The sequence below is a fragment of the Pectinophora gossypiella genome, chromosome 12, assembly GCF_024362695.1.
Source record: "Pectinophora gossypiella chromosome 12, ilPecGoss1.1, whole genome shotgun sequence".
Classification (NCBI taxonomy): domain Eukaryota; kingdom Metazoa; phylum Arthropoda; class Insecta; order Lepidoptera; family Gelechiidae; genus Pectinophora; species Pectinophora gossypiella.
This window is the reverse complement of record NC_065415.1, coordinates 11,080,263-11,096,124: the sequence shown is the minus strand read 5'-3', so window position 1 is coordinate 11,096,124 and position 15,862 is coordinate 11,080,263. Positions and strand designations below refer to the sequence as shown.

At 36.0% G+C, this 15,862-nt stretch overlaps 1 protein-coding gene across 4 annotated transcripts in view; it reads right to left on the bottom strand.

The window, feature by feature from the left end:
* The window catches only part of LOC126371179 (uncharacterized), a 729,644-nt gene that overhangs the window by 178,755 nt on the left and 535,027 nt on the right, over positions 1–15,862 (bottom strand). For all 4 annotated transcript variants that reach the window (XM_050016416.1, XM_050016417.1, XM_050016418.1 and 1 more), the window contains one exon: positions 12,500–12,564. The gene's annotated coding sequence lies outside the window, so the exon portion shown is untranslated. The remainder of the gene's footprint in view (positions 1–12,499; positions 12,565–15,862) is intronic.

Here is a 15,862-nt window from a genome sequence, read left to right as displayed (position 1 = left end):
ATATCAAAACAACGCGACATATAAAGTATCTACGTTACAGACATGGATTTTGCTATGCCTGTTCTCAAAACTGAACGTGTTTTATTATGGTTCTATTAGGAGTACCTTTCCGTAACACTACGCTAGAGCTTAGCGTGAAAGAGTTTAGGGAATACGCCGCCTCGATGCAGTTTGAATAAAGGGTAAATAACAGGCGTATGCATACAAAATGCGCCGCCGCTGTCAAAGGGCTATTTGTCTTTTTCGAAATTGTAGCAACATTTCACTGCGATGTACTCACATTTTATCTCGCGTGTTTTTCTATTTTCCTCACTTGATCTATGGGACGCATTTCCGCACTTTCGAATAACTCCTGTATTCCCTTTTATGTGCTTGCCGTTTTAAAAATGTATTCGAGGGTGGGTCTGGGACGTGACGTTGGCGATTCGGCAAAGGAATTATTCAAGACGACAAAATATTGTGCCTCAGTTATCTGTCTGGGGTTGGTAGGATTCTTTATGCCTCTTTCAGGGCTGCAGGATGCACGTTGCGTATTAATTTTATTCAAATGTCATGTTCATAACAAAGAAACTCCTTACTTTCTTGTTATTATTTAAAGATATACATACAATACATACATAAACTCACGCCTTCACACCGAAGTAAGCAGAGACTATGGGATTCCATTTGCTTCGATTATGACACACTTTCCTTGCTTCCTTCTCATTCATCAATCATTTCATATACTTACGCCGGTACAGAATAGATCGCACTGAACCGTTTTTAAGGAGTACTAAGTACTTATACCCAATTTGAAGGCATTTTTTAAATAAAAGCTGCTTATTTATACGCAAACTGCTAGCAGAATCATAATGCGTATTGGAAGTATTATATGACCTCTCCTAATTAATCTTTCATCATTATATCATCGCTAATAACATCTGAGCATAACTAATTTGAATTCAGATCTAACTGATCATGTTTCTTTATGACACTTTCAGTTGCTTCTCCAATTAGAAACTTTTACAACTTAAATTATTCCCACCCTTCGTATTCAATGCTGTAACCTTAGCCGTTTCAACTCATAAAACGCCTCAATAAATTACAATTACGCTGTAAGAAGCGCATTTCAATGGGCGTTGTGATAGCGATCAGGGTGCATTTCATCAGAGGACAGTGGCTATCCTATCTCGTACGAGGAAGAGATTGCGTTGGTTGATCTATCTACTCGTATGCCAATTAGCCAATTAGAGAGGAACAACGGCACTGGAATAGATAACGATTCGTTTTTGTTGTCCTTTATCCGTTCTTGGTGATCATTAATTCAAGTCTGTTTTAAAGGTGACTCCGCAAGAGTAGTTTGTAAATGTTTATAAGGTATGAATGGTGATGGTTCTGTTTTGTTTTTAGTATTAAAGAAGTAGGAGGTTAAAAGGTGACATCGAAGCAATTCATCTGAAAAAGCAATATTGCAATTTGACATTTGCGCTTATAAAAGTAAGTGCGCAATTGAAACAAATGTCAAATAGCCATATTGATTTCTTAGATGAATTGCAAAAAAATGGCCGTTTTAGGATTTTAGACCCCTAGTTCTACCTATACGTATAATTTCAGTAAACCCGCTTGTGAAGTCGTTCTTGAATTAAAATGCGTGAAAGAATCACCATGTTACCTGTCTTAAGATATTTATTATTGTGCTTATCTCGTAAAGATCAATCAATTATTAAGAAATATTGATTTATTTTACAATGACGAATTAGAAATTTGTAAGTATTTATTGCAATTCATCGTGCGTCTCTTCATTTCAAGGCTAAATTCGCCTTTCGAAATCCAATATAAACCTCTTACGGTACCCTAAAAGAAATGTGCATATTAACACAGAGGTCGCACCCGTAATTTGTCTCGATACAGCCAATTTAATGCCGAACGGTAAGCTTAATTTTCGAACGTATAAGCCGCTTGCGCATGATTTTCTGATTAGATAAGTGTCAGTTGACAGTTATACAAAATGGAATCGTTTAGTTGTTTCCCTTTTATGGGGCTCCAGTTATTTGTCCAATGTGACGGCTAGGGCCTCGAGGCAAGCGAGGCAAGTCAAGTTTACAAGAAGGCACTTTTAATAAATTTCTTGCTGTCCACTTTTTTATTTTCAGTATTTACTACTTGTCTGTTTACTGTGAGAACTAAGAAACGTAGTGAGAAACATTTAAAGAGCCCCTCAAAGTTGGATAGTTTGTAAGGTTCATGAACATGTCTTTAAAAATATTTTGATACTTAAAAACAGAACATTAGGATTACAATTAAGGCCATGATATAAACTCCTATGCAATATTATAAAAGCGAAAGTATAACTCTTGTCTGTTACCTTTTCACGCTTAAACTGCTAAACCGATTTAGATGTAATTTTGGTAAAGAGATAGTTTAAGACCTAGGGTAGACAACAGGATAGATTCAAGAATTTTGCAGGTAATAAATTGTCACACAGTGTTGATATAAAAGACGAATGAACAGCGAGTAGTAGAGAATAGAGAGACGACTCGTGAAGATCTTTAGAATTAGACATTTTTACATCTCTTTTATGACGTTATTAGTCATAATTGTAAGTGTAATTATCAGTTGTACTTAATCGCATTTTTTCTATGACACTTGCTAATTGTACGCGAAGTACTAAGAATAAATTATACGTATAGTTGTAATACTATTATTTGTATCTTGTACTTCTCGTACCTACTTACCATCCATTTTTCTTGGTCATCGAAAATATTAGATAATAAATAGTACTTATATTTCAGTAAGCACAATTTTTTATTAGTCCAATAAGATTTTCTGTAAAAGTACATTATTATTACTAATACTTGCATTGTATTGTACTGTATGAAACTGTCTGCCTTTAGCGTAAATATTTCCCAATCAAACACCGTTTGACGTACTTTTAATTCTCAATGAAATCCATATCGTCGCCGTAGAGTATTAGGGCGTGGAGGCAAATCCCGAGTTAACGAAGGTTGGGACCATAATCCCGGCACGGGACTTCTCGGACACAATTAACAACCTTTACCATTGTCTAGCCGGGTGTATTAGTACTTAGTTAGCGAATTACGGGACGGGACGCGCCTATCCGTTCCACGGGACCGAAAAGCTAAGTTACCTCGACAAATGACTTGGCTTTTCATTATACTATTTTGGGATTTGAATAATTTGACGTTTGTTAGGACAAGTTTATTTGCTATGATTGCTACGCTGAATTGGGAGCGACTAAATACAGTAAGCGTTTCGACAATTATGTACTTAAATAATTAATAATCAATGTTTAATGTTGGTTAATTAATGTTTTTTTTTTGTTTTTATCAATGTTTTTGGTTGTTTGTTTGTTGTTTTGTTTTTAGTGTTTTAATCAATCTTTTAAGTAAATAAATATCCAGGTGTGTCTTTAACACGTTGGGCTATTACAGGTAATGGGCTGTCAAAATTGCCTCAAGTTTGTTACTTGTGGTACTGCCTACCCCATGCGGAATACTAACCTAAAATCTAGCCTACTCCTATTGCTAAGTAAAGACCCCATCCACACTTACCACATAAACTACCCACAAATAATATCGTATTCTCATACGACTTCCTTACATTAAGTACATTGTACGTTAATAGTCCATATTGAAACATTAAAGCGATATAAATATTGGACCTGCCGAGTCCTTAAAGGAGCATAATCTTATCTCTTCTTTCGTCCGTGTACATTTAGACCCTCGCGGCTACCTTTGTATATTTTTTACCCTATTGTACAGCCTGTTAAATGCAGATAGGAAAATTGTACGACAAACATTTAATGAGGTGTTTCTTGCATATAAAGAGAGACAAGCATGTTCTGCATATTGATATACTGTGGCCGATTGTTTATAAATTATATTCAACGTGAATAGGGTTATTTGTTGCCTTTGAACGTCAGCGTTTATGTTAAGCAGGCTGCTCAAGTTGGTAATACGAACTGGGATATTAAGTTTGAATCTCTGCTTTTATTAATGAATACTTTGGAATTTAAGTGCCTATGATAATTTACCAATGGCTTATTAGACTCCTAGCGGTGAATAAATCCAGTCTGAAAAGAGTATACTCGATTATGGAATCGAATCGGACTCGGGGCTCCTGGTTTGGTAGATCCCTTGCCACTACTCCGCTGTGGTCTTTTGAACTTGATTCTAGTATCATCACGATATAGTGAGATTGACTCCTCGACACATTGGTGAGATATTGGATAGTTTGAGGTACTTTGAGACACCTACTTGTCTAAAGATTTATAAATTGCAGATTTTCTTTTCTTTTTACCGACTTCCAAAATTAAACCCACCTTAGTATAAGTGTTGTGAATGTGTGTGTAATAAAATGATATATTATTATATATTATACCCTTGCAGACAAGGGCTCAAAGTGTATACCAACAGTAAGAACAGACTTTCATCTTTACCAGACTAGTCACACATTTGTGTTATTTCTCGAAGTCCATGCAAGAATTTTCCGCGGAACTCTAAATAGCAATGGAAGGATATGTTCTAAAGGTTAAGCAAGTAGTTGACGGATCTTAACTGCATTGTATACCGCTGAAAGATGTTACGGCTATAAATCGCCATAAGCCGTGTAGTTCCAAGATATGTTTGCTTACACAGTCTTTACAGTTTACAGCAGTAATAAAATAAAGATATCAATAAAGACGTAGGTAAAATCGATAAACTTAAACCACTGAAGAGGCTAAAGGTAACTTTAATCAGGATATGACTGACCCATGCCGCACTGTAAGTGGAGTGTCTCCTGTCGTGGCGTGGTGCTGGCGGTGGTGAAAATTCCTTTTTTGAAAGTCACTATTTATTGGGTTTTTTATAGTTTTATAAAATTTGTTACAAGTATGCATGCGTCGTGACGCTCCGGTAGGGCAGTATTGCCATACAAAAAAACTTATGTTACCACTTAGAAAGAGTATTTGTCAATTAATATTTTAATGTTTCCAACAATGACCTGGACTGTACAGTCATGAGCAATATAATGTACCCACTTTAGGATTCTGTCGCACTAACATATTTGACATTTAGTGAGACTTACAGTTCAATTTGTCAAAAAAGTTAATGTGACATGGTACCAAAGTGTATACATATTAATGCTCGTGACCGTACAGGGTATGCTTTTCGGCTCCAGCTTTTATACTTATTTCCTTATGGTTCCTATTGTAATGCTCACTAATTTCATGTAAGTATTTTTTTGTAGAAGAATAAAAGATTTTACTTGCTTACTAAAAGGCCGAGATAATTGGTGTATTTACTGAAGTAAATAGTAAACAGACCCGACGTAACGATTTAAAAAATATATATATTTCGAGAATCAAAAAAATAATTGAGATAACAACTTCAAGAGAAACGACTTACTCAATCATAATTTCATCTCGAACAAACTTCGAAGTTTTCAAACTTAAAATCGATGTTGAAGTATAACAATTTTAACGAGCAATGAAGTTTTTAACATTCAAAGATTGTTGAGTAGTGATTATTGGGTACAGTTATAAAAGACGAATTTCGATTGGGAATGCCTTTAATAAATCATGTTCCTGTATTCGCCGATGCGATTACATTGTGTTAGCTCGGGCCAGGGTTTACGGCTCATTGTGGCGTGATCATTTAAATATTTCGTATAATGGTTTGTTGAACTTCACGAGCTTCTTATCTGGGAGCTGGTTTAAATATGAAAATGCCAAAAAGAATTATTTATTACTCATTTTAGTGCATGATTCATGAAGAGGTCTTTCTTCATCCATTTTACATACAATTTTGTTGCAGGTAGGGGTCACTGCTTATCATCTTCTTTACTACTGAGAAGGATGATTCAGACCATGCTTCTGAGTTAATATCAAGTGGAATTTTCCGACCCTGTAGATATCCTTTGATTTTATTTATTTTATTTTCTTGCTTCTATTATCTCAATGGTTGCTTAGGTGTTCAATAATTATTGGAATTGAACTGGATTTGAACAAAGCAATATTAGAAGCAGTAGTTCGGGCACTTTAGTGCTGCTACTTTATGTAAATATTTAAAAGGATTCGTAGTTGTAACGTTTTTTATTGTATTCAAGGAGGCTTTGTATGACGACCGCTCGGAGCAAAGGGTTAAAAATATTTTTTGACAAGTTACCAGTAGATTTTAATGTCACAGGTCTCCTCAACACGTCCTCACACCGTCCCCATCCGCGTGAACACATTGACGCCTCAAATAATTACATGTACACAAAAACCTAATTAATATTAATATATTCTGGACACGGAGGTGACAGCGACGCCTCGCCTCGGAATCTATTTAAGAAGTAAAATAAAAAAACTAATCCAAAACACTCACCATAATAGTGGCTCTACATATTTTGAATATAAATTAGCAACAAGCACTAGACCTAAAAAAACGTATTCATCACGTCAAAATAATGGAGGTGGACGGACAACCGTGTCTAATATTGAATTTATTGCCTTTATGATTGTTTTCTATTACGGAACAATAAAATTCAATTTTGGAACATTTGACACCGTGAGTTATCATCTGCATTCGATACGATATCGCTATCGAATCGTTCCAAGCGACTGACATTCCGGAGTCAAACGACGCGCGAAACGTTAAGCTTTAATCCGTCCGATAATTAATACAAATAAACTAAAAATGTGTGTCCATAAATTAAGCGAAGCGGAAAGGGCCCGTCGCATATCGAGGGACCTTTTAAGAAACCTGTACACTCGAATGCCATTCCGTGGGCCATAGTTAAAATGCTCAAAGAATAGCTATTCATTAGCGGGTGCGAGAATGAGAATTCTTCAGGCACTCTGAATATTCCATTGGATCGGTGGCTTGTATTGTCTTTGGAAAAATACCGCAGTCGCCGATGGTGCGAAATTATGTTCTGCGTGTTGGTAACACTTGACAAAGCACTGCGGGCTGGGAACATCCTAGTTCATTATCTGGGTAGACGTATCTATGGATTTTATTGCCTACGGCACAATGGATGGCTTATTGGTAACTGTTAGACTTTAATTGTTTAACTGTTCTTCCTCGGCTGCCGGCAAAAAGTAGGCAATTTACGGAAGCTATAAAATGTTTCGATTAAGCTGTGATAATAAATATGCCTATCTTTAAGCACTATCTATCTATTTTAATGCATACACATATACACACAAGTTCGTTATTCTTTTATTTTACTGGTCAAAGCTACTAATACTACAAATTACAATCACTAATGGTGTTGGTAAAGTTGAATTGGTGAACATGTTCATCTATAGTGTAAGCGGAATTTCCTCTTCCTCTGATACCTCTGACCTCTGACAAATCAGTCATATTGATCCTTTCGTCCGGCTTGAAATAAAGACACATGTTTTTAATCATTGTTCCATTTATGCACGTATATAAGAACACTCTTCGTTCAAAATTTAAATATAATCATACTATCAACAGTCAATGAGCTTTAACCGCCCAATATTTTTTTCGACGATTACCGTACCTTTTTTAAGGAAACGGTAATTAATTTAAGAAAAAGTCAAGATCACCATTCGACGTCGTTAATTAAGCACCTATTCTTGTCACGGCACCAAAACGATTGGAATAAATCGACACGCAAGCATTAAGAGCGTGTAAAATTATTCAGCATCCTGTCGGAAGGTTGCTACAAAGTTTGCATTCTGCATATTTAAACAAACACTCCTTATCAGGCTCATCGGCGATTCTGTTCACAGATATTCCCTGAGTCTGGACTGAGGCATTCAATTCTTAGTACAAGATGAAGTATAGGAAATGCTTCGAACATCACAAAACCAGTTTTGATATCCTTTTTGCAGTGTCAGTTTTGTATGATTAATTATATTTGTATAATAAGATAATGTTTAGAACCATAGGTGATCACAATTTCGATGACGTTTCAGTTCCCTTATCTCACAAAATATTTGAAGAAAGACCAAGGAATATCAGTCTTATTGAAACTGCTAAAGTGTCTCCTGTTGACCAAGTTCTTGCTCCAAGAAACTAAAAAAACAGGGCAAACTAAAAGCCAGAATTCTTATGTGCGAGCAAACACATTAGGGCAAAATTAAGTGCGGTTATGTGTTCGGTTGTCACATTAAAATGCCTTTAGCTACTTCACACCGCTTCGATAAAAATAAAGGGTGCTATGGCCGTACAATTATTCGATGAATCCTTCGTCCTTACTTTGTTACGGCCTTGCCGTCAATTTATCGAGCAATGTAAAACGTTTTATTTCTTACCCCTTTGTCTTTTTGCGCGCGGCGGTCAAAGGAATGGACAATCAATTTAAAAAGTTGCCGATCATTACAAGATACATTTCTAAGAAGTGTTTCAGGAAGTCCGTCTCAAGGAATCTATACCTAAGATATTTTCATTTTCGGAAACAAAATTAACTTTTTGCGGTCGTAAACCTTGAGAATAGCTAATCTAGTCTGATCCTTATTTATTCACAGAGTAACCATTTGAAATAAGTAATTTTAGTTCGGCTAAACGACTAGGGAAAGAATTACAAAAATTGAATAATCAAGATGAAATTGTTAATTTTTAACGTTATAAACCATCTTAATTCGTCTGAAATAAAAATTATTTATAATATTTGTGTATATCTTTTGGTGTCTATTAGTGACAGAAAAGCAACCTAGGTAATCTTCCATCGTGTGGGTTGTGAGATGAATTACCAACCTCATCAACCCTGATGTCAAGGTTATTATTGAGCTGCCAAAGGCCTCTGACGTGGCTCATGTAACGACTACTTACATCAGTAAGTAGTAACCGGGACCAACGGCTTAACGTGCCTTCCGAAGTACGGATCATCTTAATTTTTGGACAATCAGGTGATCAGCCTGTAATGTCCTAATCAAACTAGGGATCACAAAGTGATTTTTGTGATATGTCCCCACCAGGATTCGAACCCGGGACCTCTGGATCGTGAGCCCAACGCTCAACCGACCTGGGTAATAAAATAATGAAATGAGTCTTAAATTAAATGAAATTATTCGATGTAATAATTATCAAAGATAAGTCAGCCACAGGAATTCTTGTACAACACTTGATAATTCTCTAGATCGTGTCTCAAAGTGTTTATGGCTGAGGAGGCATATCTAGGCGAACGTTTAATAACGAAGGTGGTTCATTTCTAACGAAAGGAAAAAACACTTAATCAATGAAGATAATAAATGTATATGTATAAGTAAATTTGGTATTTGTTCTTATATTACTGTTTCATTTGTTTTTCGTAAAATATTTTGGACAAATCTTTACTTTTCGAGTTCGAATTTTGTAATTCAAAGCTATGAATGACGCGCGATACCTATTCACGGAGGTGAGTCAGCGTGTAAAAAATCATTTCCGTAACGGGTTGATTCGTCTCAAGCATTGAGATCAATTAAAATACAGGAACGGTCGAGTGGCTGGGACGAGGAGGAATCCCGCGGGAAGCGGCTGACACCGGGTTACGCTTTCGACTTTTTGGAGACAAAAAAGTCCACGGTCACCTTTTGGAGGTGATAAAAAACGAAGATAATCAATTATGGTTCTTTAAAATATTATTTTTATAACACTTTAATGTTCAATTACGTATGACAGATGATCTTTAACTGAAGAAAGGCGGACGTATGAAGGAGCTTCATCTTCGTGGAATTAACTCTGCATCAATACTTATAAATCAGTCATAAAGGTTCTTAATGATTTTAAAATTATACGTTGGTAATGTTGGTGAATGATAGAATAAAATAGTTTTATTATAAAAAATAAAATAAAATGAAAGGTATAATAAATGTCGTACCCTAAGCGATTGCTAAAGGGACACTTATTTTGCAAGCTAAAAGACGTAAATAATTTGCGATGACGCGTTTTAAACAAGCCGTTTAATAGTTTTATAATGTTAAAGTAAGCGCTAAAATATATATTAAAAACACATTATAGAAGAAAATTGCCAAGTCCAGTGGTGGCTAACCTGAAAATGTGTGCGTAATATCAGTAATTTCCTGGGGCGTAGATTACCATCTTTATGCGTTCCTGATAGGAACGCGGTGTCAGCGACTTGAGAACCTGACTGTTTGCTCAGGTAATTCAAAGATTACAAGTGTTATTTTACTAAGCATAGCACAGATACGTAGTAAGACTATACGTAAAGAAACAAAAGGACAGCGATGAACTTACATCCTTTGACTATTGCACTCCCATGCCACCAGATTGTAAAAGTAAAAGAATATATCTGCATGGGAACGGTAAGACGGGTAACAGATTAATATCATTCGGTATACGTCCCCTGCTGCTAAAACTTCTCTTGTCTAAGCGGCTTGGGCTTACTAGTGAGATATATAGAAAAAAACATTATTCAAATTCAAATTCAAAAATATCTTTATTCAGTTGGTAACATAGTTACACTTTGAATCGTCAATTAATGCAAGGTGCATCTATATGGTTTCGTGTTTCGTAAATGTGGCTTTCGTCCTGTTTAAAGTTTAGACATAATATCGTGTAAGCTGAGATCTATACTCACAACCTTACGTAACATAATAAAAATATAAAATAACATAAAGTTATAAAAGCAACAGCTTGTAACGTGCTTATAAAAAATCATAATTATGTGCGGTTTCATATGACGGCGTTTAGCTTTCCCGGCCGCGTTAGTGTATGTTGCAAAGGTTTTTAATTGAATTCCATTAGTGGGAACATTCTCCTTGGCGTCAACTTTTTCTTATCTATCCAGTCCAATTACCTACTTTCTAGCGCCAATCTTATCAGGTTGGTATTTTTAAGGCAACTTGCGACCCGTCCCGGCTTTGCTCGGGTGCAATGCTGAGGAAAAAATTAAATTATTTACAATATCACATTAAAAACCTCAAAAATAACAGTATTTCTCCACTATTTAATGGATGTTATTATACATATAAACCTTCCTCTTGAAACACTCTATCTTTTAACAAAAACCCCATCAAAATCCGTTGCGTGGTTTTAAAGATTTAAGCGTACATAGGGATATAGGGACAGAAAAAGCGACTTTGTTTTATACTATGTAGTGATAATGATATTGGTAGCGCTGGGCTTGCTATAAATAAATGGAGCGATTATGATGCTCTACTCCACTAGTCTTCTGCAATTTGCCTGCTTATATCTATCGTCTTCTCTTGTGCACAAGATTCGTGTGTTTCAGGATGAATGCCCGGTTAATGGCAATAGGTTCGTCCCCTACTCGTATTACACGGGACTTAAAGATACCTTGCTAGAGGTTGTATATACTATATACCTCTTCCTACCCATGTGGAGATACAGGCGTGATGCTATGGGTTATGGGTTTCTGTCTACCGTTATATTGCCTTTTTTGTTTCTTAAAAATCATTTTTGTCCGTTTCTATCACATTTATATTTAAAAAAGTATCTTCAGGATTAATAATGATCATTTATTTGTAGTTTTTTATAACTATCATATTTTTATATATTTCTTTATTATAACGACCTTGGTGGTCTAGTGGTTGAGCGTTGGGCTCACGATCCGGAGGTCCTGTGTTCGATACCCGGTACGGGGGACATATCTCAAAAATACTTTGTAGTCCCTAGTTTGGTTAGGACATTACAGTACAGGCTGATCACCCAATTCTCCGAAAGTAAGAAGATCCGTGCTTCGGAAGGCACGTTAAACCGTTGGTCTCGGTTACTACTTACTGATGTAAGTAAGTAGTCGTTACATGAGCCATGCCTTTGGCGGCTCAATAGTAACCCTGACACTATGGTTGATGAGGTTGGTATTACCCTCACAACCGACGCGATAGAAGATAGTTTTTTATTATAGGAGAAAGAGAGGGCCATATTATCGCCAATTACATCTCTGCATTAGTAATTTCGCGTTCAGAAACAAGTAGCCAAACGGTCGTCATGTTGCAGTATGTTAAAGTACACGATAGTAGAAAGGACAGTCGCGACAGCTACCGTTCTCGGTCGCGAATTAATTTATGCTACCGTTATTACTGCTGTACGGTGGAGTAAACTCACTTGTCCAGACGTCGGTTTCATATCGGGTGGCCATGTGGTTTAGGTATAAGTAGGATATAGGAAGAAAGTCTCTGATTGGCGAATCAAAGATAGTTACTATTGCTGTTTCCTCCTTTGGGATTTGGGACTTCGTTCATTGCATCATTTGGACGTCCGTCAAGTCAATCGTCAATAGCTGTGTGTACTTCTTAGCAGATTTGTATTAATTGTTTAATCTAAAAAAATCTTGTGTGTATATGTACAAACATACATATCGTGTGAGTGACATCGTAACGAAAACTTTGAGGGATGATTCAGATGATTCTAAGTTGATATCAAGTGGAATTTTTCGCCGCAAAAGTATGAAACTGAAATTAATTTAAAAAATGGCCAAAACAGAACATGATATTAACTTTGAATCATGAACTGAATCATCGCCTCAGTATTCGCTGCGATGATACTAACACCCTGTATACAATTTCGATGTTTCATTTTGCGTTTTATAAGGTACTACTCACCTGAGAGGAGTGACGCCCGCTGTTTCGTCACAATGTCCTCCATACTTTGTCATCCTCGGATGTATCTGTGAAAAAAAGTACACATAGGCTAAGCAGTCTCATACAAACAACAATGATAGTCCTACTAAAGCGAATGTTGTGAAATTGAAGTGTACGCTTTTCCGGTGGGCAGCGAGTTTGCGGCTCGCTAATCGATTCCACTACTCCTGAATGTACAGCAAGTATTTAATAACAGTTCAAGTGTACACGTTTCTTGAGCAAATACACGGTTCCCTGCTTATTAGAAGCGACTCGTTATAATTACAAGGGATTCTACTACCATGCATGGTGAGCTTTTATCTGTATACGAGCCGAAATGATTACTTCTACGTGTGTAACGGAGTTTGAGGCCTGTGGGAAAAAGGATAAGCATACACGTATTTGCAAATCCTGTTGGAGAAAGTAGAGCTACACGTATTCAGACAATAAGAGGTAAAAGTTGACCAAAGGTTCACATAGCATTTAACAAGGTATTATTATAAGCGCTGCGTTGCTAACCTGTTTACGTTGGTTTCTCATTATTTGCCTTACCAGTACTTTTCTAATTTTATTCTTAGTTGATTGAAGCTTAAGTATGCATAAATTCAGCAACGGTTAATACTTGCATTTAATTGTACATAACTTATCCAAATTAATATCTAAGTTATCTGTTTTTGCGGCTTTGATTACTAAGTATGCAACATCTTCGCTAAAAGACAGTATTATAATCTTAGTATACCTATCCGATTGTGGGAATAAAAATGATCCATGTAGAATGATAGTATTCACCTTTTAATTCGAAATTACGTTTCTTCTAGGTCATGCTCATTGACTTCTTTACAAGCGTCCGTTGAAAGATTGATTGCGAATTCACAGTCTGATAAGTTTTGATGAGATACGTTAACAGTACATTTGTGAATTGGTAAAGCAGTGACCGGGCAAGTAGTGAAGGCCGTCTAAAATAAGTCTGGCTGACAATCTGAAAGATAGCTTACGTCAATGGTTGCCGAGATCATCTCAATAAACAGAAGACACTTCGTCATTCAGTCTTTAATTTCAATCTACGTCTTCTTCCGTAGTACAATACGGTTCTTAAAATGTAGTAACTTTTCGTTCTTTGAAAGTTTTCATACATTGGTGCCTAATATTCTCTGTCTACCTAACAATTCATGTTAATCGTGCGTCACTGCAATATCTTAACGCTACAGTGACTAGGCAGTTTTACTAGCCTTGATCTATGGTTATTCGGTAGCACAGGTTGTTCTATTGTTTTCCCCCAAGGATCATAATCGATTGATCAAACTCTTAAACTTCTACGAAATTCAATCGCTTGCATTTCGCGGTTGTTGTTTCCGAGAAACTAATGATCTGTTTTCAATTATCTCTTTGTAACATTGTCATGTTTAAAAGGCACGTACTCACGATATCAATGGCCATTTATTTCTGGTCTGCGGTTCTGTTTTTTGTTTGCTTTGTCGATTTTTTGCTCACAAATCTTAGTCAAGTCAGCGGCCGATGATTATAGAGTATCTTTTCCATCCACAAAATATGTCTATAATTTCAACTTTCCTTTTCTTGTTCTGTGAAATTGGGCGACTATATTGAGCTGGCGAATCACGTTTAATGAAAGTGACTTGCATTTTTTATTTATTGAACAAATAATATTGCTTCCGAGATTGAATCTTGAATTTAGATTAGATATAAAATTAAAAAGATTGCGATTAAAACTGTCGCTTTGCTTAGAAATTAACGTAACCTAAAGTAAAATATAACGTAACCTACCGAAAGATTCAAAGGTATTGGATCAGCGTCATTTGTACGAGAAATTGAATTTTATCTATATTCATTGTTATAATAAAAGGTGCTTATTTTTGTTGCTGTTCGAGTCGTGATGTTAGAGAGCACTGCTGCTTCAGGCAATACTCATTGCAGAGTAGGTAGGTTTGATCGCTAAATACTCCTGCCTGTACAAATTATTCCTTGTTTTAGGATTGTTTATAATAATAATATATGTTTGACACTGGTAAGCCTAAGTAGTTATGCCATACGCATTTGGTATGTTTGTAGTGGCTGGAAGCATTATCGACGATTTGTACACAGAGCCGTAACAATGGGACAAGTGGATCTATTTTGATTTGTTGATGTGACTTATTTAATTATATCGGTATTAACTACTTGGCACTGAGGGCTCTCGGCCCGTTAAAAAATTTAAGACAACAGGTCTGAGGGTGCCCGGCTAGACAAGAGAGCCAGGGCACGAGATTTTATATGAAATAAAATTCAATCCACATTTGAAGCTAAGTACTCGTTGCAGAACAAAGATATTGCTTGTAAACTACACGCAACCGATACTTACTCCTCAACATACCGCGATAAAATGCATATAATAACAAACTTAAGTCCGTCGAGACTCAATGGGGGGCAGCAAATAATTGCATTTGCAATTTTTATCGATACTTTATATCGATGTTCCGCCAAATTACTTTCTTTCCCAAGTAATTTATTAGGTACTTATTAAACATTGCAATTTGCATTGTCATTGTAACCGGAATGTTTTTTCTTTTTCTTTGTTAATGTATCACATTGGGAATATTAATAATGATTGTCTTAATTTGGTTTTCAAATTAAAATTATTTTATTTATGATATTTTTAAATCACTGGAGCCTTCATTTAGGATGTCCTGCAGCGTGCGGCAATTTTTTGTGTTTACACGTTGACTAGCCAGAATTAAATTGATTTTCAATTAGAACAGCTTTGTTGGTGATTAATAAAGTTATTTTTTTATTTGCTTTGTAGACCATAGAAATACTGCTGTAAGAACTCTCTTAGGCAATCAATGAACTTAATATTTGTGCTAAAGCTACAGATTTAAAATGTCTGTAAGAAATAATGATGTAAGTTAAGTGAGTTCTACCAGCCACAACTATTAAAGGCACTCAAACTAAAGCAAATGTAAACAAAATCTATTACTTCCCGAAGTTTAATTGAAAGTTGCTTTCTTTTTGTTTCGAGCGACAGTTCTGCTGATCTCATAGACTATATTAATGAAGAGTAACCTCTTAAAATTCCATTACGCTGGCAAGCTCATCAACAATAATTCACTGCCGCCATTCAAAGCATGGGCTTAATAACCATCGTCTAAAATACTTGGGCGAATCTCATCGCGCAAGATTGTGATTAATAACACTATTTAGTTAACGGTATTGCTGTGGTAAAACTGAAAGCCCGTGTGTTAGTACGTGGATGCGCAAGATTAGAGGTATATTGAACATGAATTTATTAGGTGTACTATACCGTTCGGTTTTTATGGAGATCTGTGGCTATTAAGACTTCACAATTTTGCC